Here is a 22,127-nt window from a genome sequence, read left to right as displayed (position 1 = left end):
AATTTTAAAGGGGCAAGCGTGTTTTATGAAAAGTTCCACGACGTGACAGAATGTTTTGTTCAGCGGCCACGTATTTGAGCCTTTAGGTACCGTTTCGGTACCTCTGTCGGCACCTTCTCAATAGTACCTAGGCTATGTAAGCAAAAAAAGTCAAAGTGAAACAAGTATCATGAATTAAGTGACAAATTGCTACCGCGGAAGCTGACATTTCACTAGACTATGTCTTCGACTCGTCCTAAACATCTCCCTCCATTTTTCTGGGATGATCAGCGTTGATCCACCAAGCACTAACACGTCCTCGTCCAGTTCAAAATCTTCCAGATTAACGCCTGCTATTTGCGAGACAGGAAATGAAAGTAGCTTGATAATGTTACCGGTCTGGACGGAGTGAAACAAAAGTAATGTGTCTCTCTGGCAAGTTAACTGATTCAGTCTTGGATCTTACCCCGCCGGACGTAATCGAGATTTTCAAACAGCAGAAAAAGCTCTGTGCTAAACAGTTTACACGATCACTGACTAAACGACGTTGAAAAAAAATCTCCAATCTGGGGAGCGTTGTTTTAAAAGGTGCGTACCGTTTTCAATGGATATATGTGGCCTAGAGGTAAGTCAGGAGGAATAACAAAAACAGATACATGTGTTTAGCTCCTTACTGGAACGGTGGGATCATGTTTTCACAAGGTCACCTTTCAAACGAAGAATAAACAGGCAAAATATCATAATAAGGTTTTGCGCTCAAAATGCTTTTCACAAAATTTCTTTGAAACAATCGCAGATGTGATGAGTTGACCGACTGGAAAACGGAAATTTTGAGTCGGTTCACAATTTTCCTCCGGAGAGAAACTGTTCCATTTGTTTCGCGGAAGAACCAGCCAGTGAAGGTGCGGATAAGCCGAAGGGCTTGGAATCGGTGCAAGCATAACACTAAACAACTGGGCTTTTCTTTCGGAACGGTCCGACGGCAAAACGTAATTACTTTCTCAGAAGTCTAGTCTCGTGACTAACACGAGTCAACCTCGATCTCAAGTCCGGCCACTGAGGAACAAAGATTAATGATCACGCTGTCTGTTAATCAAAATATGGAGACTATAAATAGCGCCTGCACTAGAAACGTCGATTTACACTCGAGCTACACATATACATATTCGCCTGTTCATCTTGCGTTGTTACAGTCATGTCCGATAAATGCAGCAAGCTGAGTAGCTCACGGAGGCTATTGTTTATCAACCTGGCATCCCTATATTCCATTAAAAAAAACGCCTGATTTTCTTATTTATTTCTCATGACCGGGACTGAGATAAATCCAAGCACTTATCTTAATAAAACGAGACACTTAAGGTTTCACACGTTAACTCTATCACCCCAGTTTGAAGTTCTTCAACTCGTCCTAAACTTCATCTTCCATTTTTCTAGGATGATTATTTATCGACAGCGTTGATCCACCAAGCACTAACACGTCCCCGTCCAGTTCAAAATCTTTCAGATTAATACCTGCTGTTTCCGTGACAGAAAATGAAAGTACTGTAGTTGGATTATGTTCCGTCTCTCGTGATCAGCTTCCTCATTCAGAAACTGAGACGTAATTAAAAACACGCTTGCACGGAATGAAACAAAAGCGTTGTCTGTCTGCCACTTTAATCGATTCAGTCTTGGTAACTACACCGTGACGAAATCGTAATTTTCAAACAGCAGAAAAAAAGCTCTGTTTTCAACAGTTTACACGATCACGTCTACACGGCGTTTAAAAAAATCGCTACTCTGGGGAGCGTTTTTGAATAGAGGTAAAGCGTTTTCAATGAATATATGTATAGTTTAGAGGCCAATCCGGAGGAAACACAAAAATGGATACATGTTGAGCTTCTCGGCTGGATCGGTGGATTCATGTTTACACAAGGTCAGCTTTCAAACTAAACATAATCATGCAAAATATCATAATAAGTTTTTGCACGCAAAATGCTTTTTGCAAAAGTTCTTTGAAACTGTAGCAGCTTGTGGAATGATATTCAAATTCTGCTGAAAAACGGAAATTTCGAAATCGGTTCAGAATTTCCCTCCGGGGAAAAAGTGTTCCATTTGAAGTTTGCCAGACAAATCGGTTGTGCGGATCAGCCGGAAGGCTAACAACCGGTGAAAACATAACCGACTGAGAAACTCGAAAATTCTCAGTAAGAAGTCAAGTCTCGTGACTAGCACGAGTCAATCTCGATCCCGAGTCGACGAAGCAACAAAGATTGAATGTCATCACCTGATGATCACGCTGCCTGTTAATTAAAATACAGTGACCGCAACCGCACTGGAAACGAAGATTTACACTCGAACTACACATATACGTATGCAGCGTTTCCTCTTGTTTTGTCACAGTCATGAGAGACCAAGAGCTATAAGACGAGTCTTAAATTACCTTAGAAGACTTAGAAAGCTGTTCGGCAAGCTACCTGTTGGTAGCGGGTATGTTATTCTCGTTATAGTAGCTCTCCCGGCAGGTATATCAGGTGGAGGGTGGTCTTTTTTTCGATTCGATCAAATGAAATTCAGCAAAGGACTTTTTGGCATTACATTATCGCACCTCATCATTCTTTTCATTCTTATGTGATAGTTTGGTTATCATTATTCTTTGACACCTTTCTTCCTTTGTGGTGGTCACCTCTTCAAGTATTTTGTTTTTTTCTCTACAGTAGGTTTGCATGTAAAACCACGTGGACCGTCCCAACCAACTTTTCAAAAGTGATTCGAAGTGATTGGTTTGCATCAAACATGTATTTGTTCATTTTGGCGGTAGTTGTGCCATATTTTTCCAATTTCTTCCCCTATTTTGCAACACACAACATGGCTTGCACAATCTGTAATCTACTTTTTATCATCATCCTAGACAAACACAAATTTGTCACAAGGTATGTTTTCTACATCAGTGTATGTATGATCTGTGCTTATATTGAAAGTGACATAGTAGCCGTGTTTTATTTTATGTTGAATTCTAAAGGCTCGCTCACCAACCTAAGGCTTACTGCCCTGCGCACGGCAGCCATTGGCCTCACTTTGACTCTCAGTTTCAGTTCTTCTATACACATCATTCGCAAGCTTACTAAGCCACGGGAATCTTTATTTGAGGGGCTGGGAGAAAAGTGAGTTAACATTTGTTATCTGTTTTCGTGACAGACATTTTTCATATCATGGAATGGTCCACTAAATATAATTTTCAGTGAAGAGGTCAATGACGCAACGCAAACTTTTTGTTCCTGACAAGAGAAATTGCGTGACCCTCATCGTTGACTGCATCAGACCTGGATTATTCTTGTTTTTCGCTCGGTTTTCAACAACAACTTGCCTTGGTAAAAGATCTGATCATGAATAAGTTTTCAACTATTCGAAATCATTCAATAAATTGATTTTTCTTGCCGACTGTCACAATTGTTTATACCTAACAGAGGCTTGACAGAAAATGTTGACCAACAAGAAAAAAAGAAAGAATTTTTCTTTAAAATATTTGGATTTTTTTCATATCTGTAGTGGTTTGATCAAGGTTCTCTCAGATCTAACCTGTAGAAAAACAGAAATTATCGTAAAACCGTTCAGTTGCGAAGCAGATCAGCAGCAATCTCGTCTGAAACCCCGATAAATTGAAAGCGCCGGCTCTAATGGTAGCTCTGGAGTAGCGAGTAAGACAATCAACAATGAAGCAGGATCAAAACGACATGAAATGTTTTTTAATGCGTTGCTCAAAAAAGGAATCACTTTTCAAGCCCACGCTTTCGTTTTTTTTCTTTCTTTTTTTCTCAGAACTTAAGTATGAAAACGTTGAAGCTCAAATTAAGATTTTACGAACATACTAAGAATATGCCTTAAGCTGAGAGTTTATTTTTACAAGTTTTTGAAAGAACAGTATGAACTCTTGTAAAATGTACAACTTGAGTGTAGTACAGTCCAGGAACCAAATGCTTCTAGAGATATATTTGAACATAAACGGGGAGCTTGTCTGATTAATAGTGCATTGTATAACGCAATGTAGCCCGATCTAGTAGTAGTGTAGCGGCTAACATCATTTTTTTGGCAAAATTGTTCACTTAGTGATACAAGGATGAAATTTCACAGAAATGTTTTAAATTAAGTATTCTTTCTTTCTGATCGATTAGCCACTTCAAATTTGGCGGTATAACACTTTTTTTAACAATTTACTAAATAGGTGGTCTTTATCTCAACATGGCCGCCATTAACTCTAGGTATAGAGTTAATTCGCAGTCTTATACAGGAGAAGTTGATGATGTTGCAGTACAAAAGTTCATTGTCCAGCAAAGAAACTAAAAAAATACTATAGCTGAGTAGAAAACGTTGGCTGCTGGCAAAAATGTCCGCAGGCTATCAAGAGTCGCAGAAGGAGCAGCCTTTATCATGGCCAGCGGAACATGTCTGTAAGTATTTTAGAATTTTGCACTTAGGTTATTTCGATAATAGATTTTAGTTTTAACCCTCATATATTACTTGTGCTTGGGTCAAAAGGTTGACATATGTTTTAAAGGTTTTTGCACTTTAAACCTTTCAGACGATTCATCTCAAATATAGGTCTTCACATAGAAATGGCTGCTCTGAAATTGATAGAGTCTTTACTTCAGGACAGTGGTTAGACAAGTGCTCTTGTTGAGGCAGGAGTTGCCTCATCTGGTACTTCAGAATCTTATCTGTCAGCCTCAAGTGTTACCAGATCTCGTCAAGCACATCATATCACAGCATGTTGTCTATACAAGCAGCGGCAAGCTGCATATAACAGCTATAGCAGAGATACATCTTAAAGTCCACAAGGTGTTCTTGATTTCGAAGAGTGGTGTAAGAAACAAAGACTCGAAAGTCCACAGTTCGCATTTCGTTTTAGCTCTAGAGCTAACCATTCTAACATTGGTTCGTTCATTTAGAGAAGCCAACTTTTGCCTGTATCGTGAGAAGCTGGCAGAACTTTTGCCCCATTTCTTTGCAAACAACAATGTGAATTATGCGTGGTGGCTTTAAATTCACCTCAGAGATATGATGACCATCGATCAACAACATCCAGAAGTAGCACAAATCTTGCAAAGAATTCTCGTCAATTGCAATCGACCAAGCCCATAAACAAAACAATGCAGTCATCAAGGATGATGGAGGAGCGATAGGCTTGACAGAGGACCCTACAGCACTCTGGAGGTGGATGATAGCTGGACCAGCGGTGAGCCGCCTAGTCGCTCGCTACGAAGAGGTTGCGGGAACTTAAGATACAACAATCAGTAGCAAACATCACGAACAAGGCGGAAGTGCTCAAATAGCAGTCTGAGAAAGTGGAAAAGCTATTCACAGTATTTAAATAAATGGGCAATCCTTTTGAATAAGAGTCTGCAGACCTCCTTGTGTAAAACAAAAAGCTAAGGACATTGCCGATCCGGCTAATTAAAGACTTGTTGCAACTCACTATAGCAGAGGCAAAGATCAGTTCTAATCCTTCATTGAAGGACTGAAGAAAGATGAGCACACCTTGTTTTATCAAATAGAAAGACGAGATCACTTTCTTCAAGCAAGAGGAAATTTCCAGTGCCGCCAGTTCCAAGGAGAGGACACTGAAAGAGGACTGTTGCCTATTTTCCCAACTTTTCATTTCATGTTAAAGCAGACAGTGTGATTTGCATGATTTCTTCCAGCACGAAAACCAGTCAGCTCCGGCTTCCCTCAGTGACAGTGGGAAACTTCACACATGTCAGAAATCGCAATTGGTTTAGATACTTGAGTCTAAGACTTTGATTCCAAACACAGAACCAGAGGCAGATGCAATCATCATGGATGGATTACTGAGCTCTTGTCAACTCCCAACCCCCACGTACATCAAAGACATTTGATGACTACGCCAATCAGGACATCCTTCCAAGAGTTAGACCATATTCTACCAAGTACCAAAGAGTTGACATTGTGTTTGATGTGTATAAGGAGTCCAGCCTGAAAGTAGAGGCACGATCCAAAAGGGGCAAAGGGATACGAAGAAGGGTTACACCGACCAGCAAGACTCCCCAAAATTGGACAAGCTTTCTGAGAGATAACAACAACAAGACTGAACTTTTCCATTTTCTTGCAGATCGGTTGTCCGAAGCAGACATGCCGTGCTTGGAATACGTCTGTTGCAATCGCGTAATTGCGTTAGAAGATTTAGCACCATGTATGCACAAAGAGGCAGACCCACGTATTTTTGTGCACGCATGAGATGCGGCAATGGACGGCAGTAAGGCTTTAATAATTAAGGCAAACGACACGGATCGATGCGGTAGTTATTGCCATGTCTGTCAAGAAATCCTTAAACGAGCCTGCTCTTGAAAAAGTGTGGATTGCATTTGGCCAAGGAGGAAATTTCCGATTGATTCCAGTGCATGAACTGGTAAACACAATCGGTCCAGAGAAAGCCAGTGGACTCCCATTCTTTCACGTGATCCGACACTGTGTCTGCTTTCCGTGGCTAAGGAAAGAAGTCTGCATGGCAAACATGGAATGAGTGCAAAGGGGTCTCGACCACCTTCACCAAACTCAGTCATTGTGTGACATCTCTTGACGACGCTGATCTGCAGAGTCTAGAGCAGTTTGTTGTGGTCATGTATGACAGGTCCAGTGCAGATACAAGTGTGAACGATTGAAGACTGAATTTCCTCGCTCGCAAACAGAGGCCGTATGATGCAATACCACCTCAGTCTGCCCTCAGGCTACATTCAGAGCATGCTGCCTACCAAGGAAGAATTATCTGGGGTCAAGCCACTCTCCCTCGACCTGTCACAAAAAGTCCAGCTGATTGGGGTGGAGTAGGCGAGGTGACACGTGGTAGATACTTTGGACTGACATTCCATCAGTTGCTGCAAGTTGTCGAGAACTAACCAGATGTGGCTGCAGGAAGGACTGTTGTGGAAGGTGCAAATGTCTTCCTTCTGGGCTGAACTGTACAGCTTTGTGTAGCTGCTTGTGTGAAAAGTAGCTCCGCCTGGTCATCGACTATAGTAGGCATGCAATTTAAATTGTATAGCAGCACTATTTGACACCGTTACGAAATCAAAAGCTTGTTTGAAAAGCTGTTTTTGAATTAGCCAGCTAGAAACTGCTGGGCGTAATGAATTGCTGTCCTGAATATCAGAATTCGGTTGAAGTAGGCATGCAATGTAACTTGTGTATTTGAAACGTATACGTGATCAGAGGTAGTTTAAAAAAGAATTGTTTGGGAATTACCCAGCTAAGAAACTTCTGGGCGTATTGAATTACCGTACTGAATACTGGATAGGCAAATAATGTAACCTGTATATAACAGTACTATGAGATCATGAGCGCCTGTTAAAGAAAGAATTCTTTAGAATTGTTTGGCCATTTTCAGAAACTGAAAGATATATGGAATAGTCAATTGTATCTAAAGGATGCTAGCAGTGAAACGTTGTAATCATGGAGTAATAAACTGTTCAAATTTTGCTTCAAGATGAGTTGGAAGTAAGGATATTACTTAAAATGGCCGCCATTTTATCACATCGTTCCCATTTTTAGCCATTTTGAAAAAAAACTCTTGTTAATGCGAATTTCAGGTGGCTAATCGACTAGAATAAAAGAATAGACAATTGAGAATGTTCCTGCCAAATTTCATGCTTGTATCACTAAATGAACAATTGAAGCTGTTAGCCGCTACACTATAGCAGCCAGTAACAATGAATTGTATCGAGATTCAAATTAACCCATACGTGTGTATACAGTATGTAGTGTGACAGAGTGAATCACAGATTTGGTTCGTTCTTGTGAGGTGTATACATAGGAAAAGGGTTCAACTCCCACAGGAGTAGTGCATAGATTCAGTGTAACTAGATTGTGTAAATTGGTCGATTTCACGTATGTTAAAAGTGCCGTGATACACTGTAGGTTAAAGTGCACCTAACCCCAAAAATTCTTTTTCGCTAAAACGAATGTACTTGTTATTTGAAATAGTTCTGCGAAAAAATTTTTGGATTCCGTGAAATCCTCGATTTTCTGTGCCCCGACGAAATCTCGAAAATAGCTCCAAAACACCGCCATTTTGTTTCACGACCGAGTTTGAGGAGAATGGGTCCAGCGGCCCTTGTGACGTCTACCCAGGAAGGTTCGATATCTCACATCCTCTCGTTTCCTTCAGGATTTTGCAATACACATTCGAAAAGTGCGCAGAAACGCCTTCCAGAGGTGCTATCGGCTGTTGCAGTAATATTCCAGATTTAAAGAAAGATATACTGTACAATTTACTGACGATGATCGGCTAATGGTACAATAAAGACGTAAACGACGGTTGATTTTGTCGAACCGAAACAAGCGAACTGAATCTGTGAGAACCATTAAAGAATTCTCACTGGAATTTGTTCCGCAGACTTTCGAACGCTATTTTCATAAAATTTTCTGCTTAAAGCTAACCAGAATTTTTTAGAAATACTGCCGAAAACCTATATCTTACAATCCCGCAGTATTTATAACATAACCGGCAAAGTTGTGTGATCGGATCATGATCAAAGCGTATTGACTGATATGTAAATAGGTCGCAACTGTACGCCGCTAACCAGCACTTATTTCTCTTTCGATTTAGATAAAAGTAGAAAATTAATCCTTTAGAATTACATCATAACAAAATTGTTAGACTCACAGAGTTTTTCGAAGGTTTGGAAATCAGCAGTGCGACAGAGATTCTGTGCAATAGCGTCGAAAATATGACCGCGGAACATTATCTGCGGACCGCTTAGGGAACACATCCTTTTCGCTTATCCGACGAATTTCACTGCAAACTTTGAGAACAATTTACTTTGGTTATTTGGAGTTACGACTTAAAACGTGTGACAATGTGAAATCGGTAATTGTATGAAATGTTTTCTTCCACCTTGTTCTCGCAGCTTCAAAAATACAGGTCCAAACAGTACGATTTTCAATCGATCGAAGCCAATGTTTTGGAGGTCATCAAGTCTCGAAAACTGCAACACGTACGTCGCTCTTATAAACATGAAGCATTCAACAGAAAGTAAAACACAAACTGGATTTAACAGAACAATCATGCCTTGACAAAATACATTCTCGCTAAGAACAAATGTAAACGGGCTATAAACACGAGTGGGAATCTTATGTTAAGTTGACGAAATTACCATCCAAAGCAGTCCTTGAGTTTTCTTTCCTGCTTTTCGTTTGCCTCGTATCTCGTATCTAGCTTTCCATTCCTAATATACAAGCAGCTCGTCGGCAAAGAAGTCTTCTACTTCGTCGCTTGAAATATTGTAAATTGCTCTCAAAGCTCTAAGTAGTGAGTTCACAGTTGTCGAACGTGCTCGATCGAAGTTTATTTTGGTGTCTTCCAAATCGAAACTTAACTCTGACTCCAGTGACGAAACAAAATGATTCTGAGACAAAGCTTGGACGTTTTAGTCCCAAAATACATCGGAACGATTAGTTTTGTTTTCCATTTCCTCCAGCAAATACAGAGAGCTGACTGAGGCGCTATTGTGTTTGGTTCCTGGGTAGACGTCATCAGGAACCGCCGCCCCAGACTCCCTAAAACGCGGTCGTGAAACACTTCAAGCGCGACTTTGAAAGGGCATAGAAAATCGAGGATTCAACCAAATTCAAAAATTTCTTCGCCCAAATGCTTCAAATAAAGCCTAGATTCGTTTTAGCGAAAAAAAAATTTGGGGGTTAGGTGCACTTTAATTGTTCCACGTAACACGTGACAAGTCACTTTGTTATCTGTCAATTGACATGGATTTGTTTGTCCCTCGGTTGTAAAACAGTGAACATAACATTTTGTTGTTTAACGTATTTCGATCGTACTTTGCGACGAAATACTACACTGTAATTGGACTAAATTGAGATTAGGCAGAGTCAAACTGAGGCATAATTACTATTTAAAAATCCAATGTTCTTGAGATTATGCAATAGTTGATTCTTTGTGATACAAGACAGGTCACACTGACAATTACAAATATTGTATGCAGGTTCTTATTTTTTTGCTGAATAATATGTCACCAGTTTAAAGGTTTTACTATATACATGTAGCAATCGTTTAAAAATGATTTTTAACTTAGATGACGAGACATACTGCATGAGACCTCGTCAGTCATAAATACTGTATTTGAGGTTCGATAATCTCTGGTTAATAAAATGTTTTTTACTTTAATTTTGTGTTTAAAGGATGTTGCACGAGTGTGTAAATTAGACACAGGGAATGGTATTCAGGTCAGAGAATTTTAAACTCACTGGGCAAGCGTGTTTTATGAAAAGTTCCACGACGTGACAGAATGTTTTGTTAAGCGGCCACGTTTTTGAGCCTTTAGGTACCGTTTCGGTACCTTTCTCAGCACCTTCTGAATATTACTTAGGCTATGTAAGTCTTAAGTGTTTTTAATATTTCTAACTGTAAAGCGCTTTTGAACTTTTAGGATATTGGCGCTATATAAATATTTTATTATTATTATTATTATTATTATTATTATTATTATTATTATAAAAACATCTCTAAGAAAGTGGAACAAGTATCATGAACAAAGTGACAAATTGCCCCCACGGAAGCTGACATTTCACTAGGCTATGTCTTCGACTCGTCCTAAACATCTCCCTCTATTTTTCTGGGATGATCAGCGTTGATCCACCACGCACTAACACGTCCTCGTCCAGTTCAAAATCTTCCAGATTAACGCCTGCTATTTTCGAGAAAGAAAATGAAAGTAGTTGGATTATGTTGCATGTCTCGTGATCAGCTTGCTCATTCAGAAACTGAAACGTAATTAAAAACACGCTTGAACGGAATGAAACAAAAGTGTTGACTGTCTCCCAAGTTAATTTCAGTCTTGGATCTTACACCGTGACGTAATCGTAATTTTCAAAAACCGGGGAAAGCTCTGTTTTTAACAGTTCACACGATCACGGCAAAACGGCGTTTAAAAATATCTCCATTCTAAGGAACGTTTTTGAAAAGATGCGTGCCATTTTCAATGCATGAATGTGGCTTAGAGGTCTTAGAGGCCAATCCAGGGGAATAACAAAACAGATACGGAGAACGGTGGGGTCATGTTTACTCAAGATCAGCTTTCAAACTAAAAATAAACTGGTAAAAATATCGTAATAAGGGTTTGCCCCAAAATACTTTTTACAAAATTTTTTTGAACCTGCAACAGCTTGTGGAATTTTATTTAAAACCTCTCGTTGAAATAAACGATGTGATGTGTCGACCAACTGAAAAACGGAAATTTCGAGTCCGGTTCCGAATTTTCCTCCAAGGAGAAACTGTTCCATTTGAGGTTCTGCGAAAGAACAGGGCAGCGCGCGAAGGTGCGGATAAGCCGAAGGGCTTGAGACCGGTGCAAGCATAACACTCAACAACTCGACTTTTCTTTCGGAAAGGCCCAACGGCAAAACGGGCCTAGGGACCGTTCATTTTTTATAAGGTAGGGGGGGCTGGTGGGATTTGGGGGGGGGGGGCATGCGAAAAAAAATGGCTTTCGAGGGGGGCCATCCCAAAAAAATAAGGGAAAAAGGGGGGGTCACGTGAAATATTTTAGTAAAACTTTAAAATGGCATGATGTTTGAATATCAAAAAAATTGCTATAGAATAAACATAGAACGCAGGATACAAATTTATTATAAACTTTCCATTTGCTTTAAAAAAACGTTTGGCGACAAGAAGCATTTGTAGCTACTGAAAAGAAGTATTTAACACTGTTATTTTCGAATGCAACTTTCACTGGCAGTCATCTTCATCTTCGCTGTCGTCGAGTTCTTCGTCGCCGCTTGTGCTGCTATGGGAGTCTCTTTCACCAATGCTGCAAGAAGCAGCAATGCTTTCCGTCAGAGTGTACTCTTCAGGGTACATGAAGGTGTAAACATAATCTCTGACTTCCTGCTCAAGGTTGGTGGTGATTCTGCTTCTTGCAGCTTTGGTGAAATAATTCCCTTCCAAGAGCTGTGCGATGTATGGCCCATCTCTTCTAAATAACGACGTGGCAACATGCTCAACTTCAATACACTCTTCCGGGACGGCCGTTCTAGGAGGGTACACAAGGCATTGTGGAAGATCATTTCCTAGCGGGTTTCTAACACAAATTCCATAAACTCGTTGGACGTTGTTTTCAGTCCGCTTCCTCTTTCTTTCATTTGACTTTCTGCGGTTTTCTTTTTTCCTTCTCCTTTTGTTGATGTGCTGTTTGAGTATGCCCTTGAATATGCTGTTATAATTGCTCTTCTTATTTTCTAGTGCTTCCATGTCCTGCGTGACCTTCGTCAACTTAGCTTCTATAAATTTGATCTGTTTTACATTAAAACTGTGGGCAAATTCTTCGCCCTGCTTTAAAGCAAGCCCATTGGACTGAAAGAGTGTGGAATCGTGGCATTCAACTTTTCCACCATTGCTCTGTGTTCTTTGATGGAGAAGTTCAGTTTTCTTCCATCACTGGGCTTCAACTGGTACCCTGGCATGGAAAACTCACTCGCCCTTTCTGAACAGCCATCCGCACTTAGAAAGATTGCTTCTTTTGCTTGTAAGATGTCAAACTGCTTGGATCGTTCAGCTGTAAACCTTTTCTTAAACGACTCGTCGCTTTCGCCATTATTGCGCATTTTGGAACGAGCCTCTTTCATGATTATTATGGACGTGCCCCGTTCTACATCGTGCAAGACATAGCAGCACTCAACTAACGTCAAGGAGCTTAAAGCAAAAATACGCACTCAACGTATAGCATCAACCCCATTTTAAAGACGGGGTTTGTAAAAGAGGAGGAAATAAAAAGGAGGAATAAACCTATACATCGAGCAAGAGAAACACAAGCTCGATCAGATAGCTGCAAGAAACATAGGAATGTCTCTAGACAAACGTATAGCTTTCTCAAAGTAAAGCTACGGCGTCTCCCAAGGAAATCGTAGGAGAACAAATATGATATCCGTGATAACGATCTACCTACTGTGCTTGCAAACAGTTCTAATCACAGCCGGGCCCGGCGTCACAATATAGAATGCAATTAAGCAACATGTTCACGGTAAATTTCATATTTTGTCCCTCAAAAGCAAATTCATGGAGATTTAAAAGCATATCTTGCAATAGAAATGAGCCTAAACAATGCATAAACACATGGCAAATTACAGAGGTGTCAAACTCAACGAGTCGACATGCAGATAACAGCGGAAACCATGCAGACCTATAACCTGTAAAAATGTGCCGTAGCACGATCTAACGGCTCAACTCCACTAAAATTCCTCCTTATTACACAACATGAAGTGCCCTTCATGAACACGAGTGAAGCGACAAGAAAGGTCGAGTGACCGAACAGAGAACGGTAAATGTACAAACGTCACGAACCGTAAAAGTCGTGTAGGCTAGTCAACCCCATTTTACCTTGAAAATTAAGAAATTTTAAACCATAGATAAATTTAAACCACAACAAGTATGCCAAAATTTATAAAAAGTAATCCACTATTTGCAAGATTTGAGAACACTCGTAGCTTTTTGTTTTACTTGGACAGGGCAACATTTATACATGCCTATCACTAGAGTAGAGGTAAAAACCTTCCAAATAAAGACATCTGTAAATTAAATGTAACAATGTGTTTCACACAACACATCAACAGATTTCCAGTTTTTTCACAACACTTCGTACTTGGTTCAGTATCACAATGCAGGAGCAAGGAAAGATTCTGTTCCAGGCCACTGTTACTTCCGTAAGATTGAGAAGTTTATGAATGAGCACTATGAGGAGGCGGAGAACTACAGAGAGTTTCTAAAGTTGTCCTGTCAAGAAAAGGTAGGAGACATTTGTTCTTTTTGTTGTGAATGGACTGGATCACCCATAGAAAGATATCCTAAACCAGTTCCTGACCATTCCTGCCTACCGGAATACCACTACCTCTCCTACCAGAAGACCCCAAAAGAAGGGCGTGATCCAGATGACTGGCAGCCAAGGGTCCAAGCGAAGAAAGAGCATGGAGGTGGCAGGCTGGTTTTATCTGACCCAGAGAGCGTTGCTCTATTTGCAGATAAGTTTATTGTCAAATCAAAGTTTGTGGTGGATTATCTTCAGCATCTTGAAGTGCTGGAATTTAAAAGGAAAAGGAGAGCAGAAGAAAAGGCAAAGTTAAGTAGGGACGCAAAAGATAAATCATATGAGGATTATACTTGGACTGAGTTGTGCGAAGATCTAACCAAGCTTAAAAGCAACGTGTTCCAGAACAAAACAAGTACTTGAACCACCACGGGCTGAAGCAGCATTTGAAAAGCAGCAAGAGTGAGAAAGTAAAGGCAATTGTAAGACATTCATGCTTGCGGCAGAAGAGTCCTCTCAGAGCTGGCCAACCAACACTGAGAAATGCCAGGACATTGACACAAAATGACAACAGGGTAAGTGCTGACAGCAGTGAAACGGATGAAAGTGACAATGATGAGTATGACAGTGATGCCATTGACTCTAGCGGAGAAGATGACTCAAGTGATGTCATTCTTGCATTCATCAATTCAGATGAGGAAGATACCAATGAGAGGCCAAATGCCACACGCTCAGGGCGAGCCATAACTAGGAGATCCGAAATTGACTTCTCTTTCTTTTGATTTGTTTTTTAAACAACAGCTCTCTGTAGTATAGGGATTGTAAATATTGTCTTCATAGTGAGCACAATAACGTGAAGTAGGGGGATAATAGAGAAATATTAAAAAAGTTGAAATCTAAATATTGTTTGTTCAATTTTTTTTTGGGGGGGGTCTCCCAAAAAATGACCGCTATAAGGGGGGGGGCCATGTGAAAAAATTGGTAAGCTGAGGGGGGGTCATGCGATTTTTAAATGGTGCTTCCCAAATCCCACCAGCCCCCCCTCCCTCATAAAAAATGAACGGTCCCCTACTTTCTCAGAAGTCTAGTCTCCGTGACTAACACAAGTCAACCTCGATCCCGAGTCCGGCCACTGAGGAACAAAGATTAAACGTCGTCACCTGATGATCGCGCTGTCTGTTAATAAGAACTTAGTGACTATAAATATAAAATATAGCGCATGCACTAGAAACGTCGATTTACTCTTTACGTATTTAGCTGTTCATTTTGTTTTGTCACAATCATGCCCGGTGAATGCATTAAGATAAGTAGCTGCGTCTGCTTCCTCATTTTTTCCGGTGTTCTAGTTGTATTGTCTCTACCAGGGTCTTACAGAAGTCCTTTTGGCTATCAAGGAGAAATCAAACTTCTCGCTATAACTTTTTTCGAACGCGGAGGTTCAGTGCGATTTTCGTGATATGCCTGACTACAAACTGAAAATGAAAACACCTTCACTAGAATCATTTATTCGAGCATCAACAGCGATGGAAGATCAAGAACTCCGTTTAAGTGGTCCGGCTGTATTCTCAAAACTCGCCAATGCGTGGTAACCGCTAGCTGACGTAAGCAAGGCAAAAATTCAAGTCAACAAAATCGCGTTCATTACAGGGACTGGTGAAACATGCACAGAACGCAGGATATTCTGTGGTGATATTTTGGGATGGCTTATACCCATTCCGTTTTGACAATAAAACGCAGCTTCAGGACAAACTACTGATTCCGGTTTTATATGCACCATTTGCCTGTTACTTTATTAACCATTCAAATATAGACATTTCTTATGATGATCTTTTAGCCGCAGACCGAGCTAATGTTGAGATAGCGATCAAGCTGCAAGAAGAAGACTTAAAGAAGATGCAGCAATACTTACGGAGACTTTACTACTGGTTTCTTTTGGGTCCACTCATCACTCTCGAATGGCTCAGACGGCAAGAGAAGCTTTGTTGCATGTCTGGCGGTCAACAAGCTGAAGGGGGCCGCGTACCCGAGGAAACTACTGTGGAGTCAGGGCTCAACTCAGCAGCCGATTATGGGGAGACCCTGAGAAATTATAACCAAGAAGCGGAACATGAGCAAACTAGAGGCGAAACACAACCGCTACTTCTCGTCTCTAACGGACACACGAGACCAAGAGCTATTAGACGAGTCTTAAATTACCTTACTAGAAAGCTGTTCGGCAAACTACAATCATGGACAAAAGTCTTGGGACAAATTTGCACTTGTGGCGCTTTTTCACACGCGCCAAACAAACAGTCACGCGTGAATTCAAATACACTTGCTCAGCCCCTCCCCCCCCCCCCTCCCCATACAATGTTGGACATTTCTCAAGAGCTTCAACATTGTATGGGTTGGTGGGGGGGAGGGGCTGAAACGAATTTTGAAAAGGATAACAGTGCTTTTTCAAACTCCGTTTTAAAAACACAGATAATTCATGCAATGACGCAAGTGTCCCGAGGAATTTTGTCCACTATTGTAGCTGTTTGTAGTGGGTATGTTATTCTCATTATAGTAGCTCTCCCTGTAGGTATATCCGTGGTGGATGGTCGTTTTTTAGATTCGATCAAAACGAAATTCAGCAAAAAACTTTTTGGGGTGGCCGTATCGCACCTCCGAGTCATTATCTTACTTATTCTCTTGTATTTTGGTTAACCTCGTTTCTTCCGCAGTGGTGGTCACCTCTTCAAATATTTTGTTTTTTTCTCTACAGTAGGTTTGCCTGTAAAACCACGTGGACCGTCCCAACCAACTTTTCAAAACTGATTCGAAGTGATTGGTTTGCATCAAACATGTATTTGTTCATTTTGGGTGTAGTTGTGCCATATTGTTCGATTGCCATGACTGACATTCTCTCTACTTTCCATTTCGCCTATTTTGCAACCGACAACATGGTCTGCACAATCTGTAATCTACTTTTTATTATCACCCTCAACAAACACAAATTTGTCACAAGGTATGTTTTCTACACTGATCAGTGTATGTATGATTTTGCTTATATTGAAAGTGACATAATAGCCGTGTTTTTTTCTATGTTGAATTCTAAAGGTTCGCTTACCAACCTAAGGCTTACCGCCCTGCGCACGGCAGCCATTGGCCTCACTTTGACTCTCAGTTTCAGTTCCTCTATGCACATCATTCGCAAGCTTACTAAGCCACGGGAATCTTTGTTTGATGGGTTGGCAGAAAAGTGAGTTAACATTTGTTATCTGTTTCCGTGACAGACATTTTTCTTATCATTCAATAAGTGGTCCACTGAGTATAATTTTCAGTGAAGAGGTCAATCACGCAACGCAAACTTTTTGTTTGAGAGAAGAGAAATTGCGTGACCTTCATCGTTGACTGCATCAGACCTGGATTATTCTTGTTTTTCGTTCAGTTTTCGACAGCAACTTGCCTTGATAGAAAATCTGATCATGAATTCGTCTAAAGGAACTTTGATTATTGGAGCGTATAAGCCGCCAAATATGCCCAAGAATAATTGGGAATCTGAGCTCAACACTATGTTCCTTCGTTCTTTCCAGCGTTACAATAACATAGTACTTCTTGGCGACTTAAATTGCGATCTCTCTCAACCAGACAAGGGTTCCAAGGAGGGAAGAGCCTTATTGGATCTTATGGATGGATACAACTTGGCAAATTTAATTCGACAGCCCACAAGAGTGACTTCTACATCAAGCACGCTCATCGATGCAATTCTTACGAATAAACCTCGTTCCTTCTTGGTCTCTGGGGTGTTCGACTTGGGCTGAAGTGATAATCATCTTATCTATGCTGTAATGAGGTCTCATTGTCCTAGGTCTTGCCTTAGAACTGTTATCAAGAGGCGTTTCAAGAACTTTGATCCGGAGCTGTTTTGTAATGATTTGAGTATGGTTCCTTTTGATGTTGCCTATATATTCGATGACGCTAATGATATTTGCTGGGCTTGGAGCACTTTGGTATCGGGTGTTCTTGATGTCCATGTACCCATTAAACGTAGCACCGTGAAGCGTGAACACGTTCCGTATATGACACCTGAGTTACTTGACGCCATAAGGCGTCGCAACAAACTGAAGCGATTATACAACAAGTCTAAAAATTCAACAGATCGAGTCAGATACAAAATCCAGCGCAATTTTACCTCCTCGCTGAGACGAAAATTGATATCCGGTTACCTACGTACCACAGCAGCTAATGCAAGGGGAAACCCCAGGACATTTTGGCGTGCTATCAAGCCGTTTATGCACTGTAAAAGTAACACCAGCCAAGATGTTATTCATCTGAAGGAGGACAACACATTGATTACAGATAAATTAGAAGTTGCAGAGGTCTTCAATAAATATTATTCATCTGCATTATGTGTCAGTGATAGCTCAATTAATCGGCACACTGTTGTGGATTACCTCTCATCTAATCACCAGAGTATCTCTGCTATACGGACTCATTGCCCTGTGGCCCAACCTTTCCAGTTTGACATGTTACTTCGACTGAGCTTGAGATTATTTTGAAGTCGCTTGCTCCAAAAAAGGCCACTGGTCACGACAATATTCCACCCAAAGCTCTACGCACTGGGGCAACTGTTTTTGCTTATCTGCTGTCTGTATTATTCAACAAGATCATCGACTCTGGTAAAGTGCCAGCAAAATGGAAATTGGCCGAGATTTGCCCTGTGTTTAAGAAAAATGATGCCCAAGGCAAAGCTATGTACAGGCCTGTGTCTATCCTCGTTATATTGGACAAAGTATTTGAAAAATGCCTAGAACATCAGCTTATTCAATACTTCAATCCGATCTTGTCTCCGTCTTTGTCTGCATATCGTCGTGGCTGTAGCTGTGAGTCAGTTCTATTACGTCTCATTGAGGACTGGAGATCTGCTTTAGACAATAAGTGTGTTGTCAGTGCAGTCATTATGGATTTGACCAAGGCCTTTGACATGTTACCGCACAATTTACTTCTCGCTAAACTGGCCGCGTATGGTATTTCTTCTTCTAGTCTGGTTCTTTTAGATGATTACCTCCGTGGCAGAACTCAGCGTGTTAAGATTGAAGACGTCACTTCCGGTGTGCTTCATATCTCCAAAGGCGTGCCTCAGGGATCAGTACTAGGACCACTGTTTTTCAACATTTTTCTCAATGACCTTTTTTATGTTATCAAGAGAGCGAAATTAGGGAGTTTAAGCAAATCACTACGGCTGGCGCTTCTACGGCTGCCGTGACTGAAAAGGTCTGGGGAGAGTACGTCTCGGTTTAGCGAGTAAAGCGAAATACAAAGATGAAAGAAACATAGGCTAAATGAGTTTAAAATATCTTTTATTTAGTTTCTCACAGCCAAATGGCTTCGCTCAAAGGACGATGCCCGTTATTCGCCTTCCTAGGACGAACAGGTTATTTCTGAGCGAAAGCGAATGCCAGACACTCTGTTCCATAACAATTTGATGGATGAAATATATAATTTCTGAGACAAATATCTCAAAGAATATCGAGTGAAGAACACAAATATATCAATACTCAAGGAAGCAAAATAGCATCGTTAGTTATCCAGATATAAAACATCTTCACTAAACCCTCAAAGCAAGCTTAACCGAAGAAACACAACCTCATGCTCAACACGAATATTTCACTTGACTCACTTCGCCATTCCAACACCTTTGCCAAAACTTATCGTAAATTCAGGATATGGATTTACAAGCTTATGAGAGGTAACCTTGACACAATCTTTGACTTAAATTGACTTTAAAGGATATAGTATCCAATGAAATTCTTGAAATGCCGAGATGTCCGTTGAAAAGGGCCAGAGAAGCGAAATAAACCCGACGCACGTAGTCAGATTTCACGCTACGGCTGGAAACAACCGACATACATGCGCACTGTCTCATTTTGGGGGAAATTTACTTCCGGCAGCCGTATCAGCGCCAGCCGTAGCGATTTGCTTAAAGTCCCTATTATCAAACTATGCTGATGATAATCAAATCTATTTTTGTGATCGTGATCCGCAAGTTGTGGAGTCTGTGATTAATGACGAGCTCGCTGTTGCGTATAAGTGGTTTGATGACAATAAGCTTGAACTCAATCCCACTAAATGTAAAGCCCTAGTCCTATCGAACAAACACTCTCTTTATTTGAAATTCACCATCAATGATATTCAAATTCCATGTGTTGATCACCCTGAGCTTTTGGGTGTTGTTATTGATAACTCTCTACTCTTTGACAAACATGTAACTAAGATCACCAAGAAAGTAGGAAAGCAACTGGATGTTCTATGTAGGTTTAAAAAGATACTCTCTTCTTCAACAAAATTATGCCTGTATAATTCATTCATCATGTCCTATTTTACGTACTGTTCCACCGTCTGGCACAATTGTCTGAAATCTGACAGTCAAAAGCTCGATAAACTAAATGAGAGAGCTCTAAGGCACATTTATAGTGGCCGATCGCCTACAAATGCTGTGGAATTAACTGAAAGAACTGGCTACACTCTAGCTGATCGACGTACACAAGATAGGTTAATCGTAGCTTTTAAAGCTCTCAACAACCTTCTTCCTACATATTTAAGTGACTTGTTTACTATTCGTGAGAACATTAAGAATCTAAGGGGCACCAACAAGCTTGTCGTCCCTAAAGTTAACACCACCCGTTATGAGACTAAGTCAGTGGCCTACACTGCTTCAAAAGCTTGGAATTCACTTCCGGATACACTACGTTGTATGAAGACACTTAAAGATTTTAAGATTGCGGTTAGATCTATTGTAAATTTACATATGTAAACTAGTCTTAGCTATTATATATTTATATCTTGTAATTTTTTTAATTTCAATTTTTTTTTCGTTTAAAGTTATTTTTCTCGGTAAATTAGCATAATCTTGCTAAAGGCCTAATCAGCCTCATCAACCCGAGTTGAAATAAAGTTATCTATCTATCTATCTATCTATGAATAAGCTTTCAACTATTCGAAATCATTCAATAAATTGATCTTTTCTTGCCGACTGCCTGAATTGTTTATACCTGACAGAGGCTTGACAGAAAATGTTGACCAACAAGAAAAAGAGAAAGATTTTTTTTTTTTAATTTGGTTTTTTTCATATCTGTAGTGGTTTGATCAAGGTTCTCTCAGATCTAACCTGTAGAAAAACAGAAATTATCGTAGCCGTTCAGTTGCGAAGCAAATCAGCAGCATTCTCGTCTGAAACCTCGATAAATTGAAAGCGCCGGCTCTAATGGCAGCTCTTGAGTAGCGAGTAAGACAATCAGCAATGAAGCAGGACCGAAACAACATGAAATGTTTTTTAATGCGTTGCTCAAAAAAGGAATCACTTTTCAAGCCTACGCTTTCCTTTTTTTTTTTTCTTTCTTTTTTTCTCAGAACTTTAGTATGAAAACGTTGAAGCTAAAATTAGGATTTTACGAACATACTAAGATCATGCCCTAAGCTGAGAGTTTATTTTTACAAGTTTTTGAAAGAACAGTATGAACTCTTGTAAAATGTACAACATGAGTGTAGTGCCGTCCAGGAACCAAATGCTTTTAGAGATATGCTTAGTTCCTTGCCCCCGAGTGGGGGATAGGGCCGGAGATCAATGCTCGCCATCTGTCCCGATTCTTGGTCACAGCTGCTGCTGCGGCCCACCATGTAAGTCCCAGCTCAGCGCGTTCCTTCTCCACAGTTCTCCGCCATGTTTCCCTTGGCCGTCCTCTACTTCTTTTTCCACTTGGTGCCCAGGATAACGCCACGTGTGGGTTTCGGTTTGGTGCCATACGCAGAACATGACCTATCCACTTCCATCGCCTACGTCGTACTTGTGTACTGATCTTTTCGATTCCCGCTCTTCTCCGAATTTCATCATTGGGCACACGCATTGGCCAATGGACTTTCAAGATTCTCCTTAGGCATTTGTGAAGAAAGGTGTCAAGCCTTTTTTCATCCGCTTTTGTCATTCTCCAAGTCTCGCATCCATACAACAGGACAGCAATGATGTTTGACTTGAAGATCCTCATCTTAGTTTCTCGGCGGAATTCACCTGTTCTCCACACCTTTGAAAGTCGATGAAAAACACTTCTAGCTTTACCTAACCTACTCCGAATGTCCTGTTCGGCACCACCCAAGTTGTTAACATTGGCCCCTAGATAGACAAAGCTGTCCGTATCCTCTACATCAGTGCCGTTTATCTTTATAGGAAATGCTTTTAGAGATATATTTGAACATAAACGGTGAGCTTGTCTGATTAATAGTGCATTGTATAACGCAATGTAGCCCGATCTAGTAGGAGCCAGTAACAGTGAGTTTTATCGAGATTTAACCCATACGTGTGTATACAGCATGTAGTGTGACAGAGTG

General features: G+C 40.5%; 2 pseudogenes; both read left to right on the top strand.

The window, feature by feature from the left end:
* Positions 1 to 59: 59 nt before the first annotated feature.
* Positions 60 to 10,150, top strand: LOC149096837 (uncharacterized; annotated as a pseudogene).
* A 4,724-nt stretch (positions 10,151 to 14,874) lies between these two features.
* On the top strand, positions 14,875 to 18,151 carry LOC149096836 (uncharacterized; annotated as a pseudogene).
* Positions 18,152 to 22,127: the final 3,976 nt, after the last annotated feature.

This window comes from Orbicella faveolata, unplaced genomic scaffold, assembly GCF_042242905.1.
Source record: "Orbicella faveolata isolate gen_17 unplaced genomic scaffold, um_ofav_v1 contig_47, whole genome shotgun sequence".
In the NCBI taxonomy this organism is placed as follows: Eukaryota; Metazoa; Cnidaria; class Anthozoa; order Scleractinia; family Merulinidae; genus Orbicella; species Orbicella faveolata.
The sequence above is the reverse complement of the archived record's forward strand: the minus strand, read 5'-3'. Positions and strand labels throughout refer to the sequence as shown.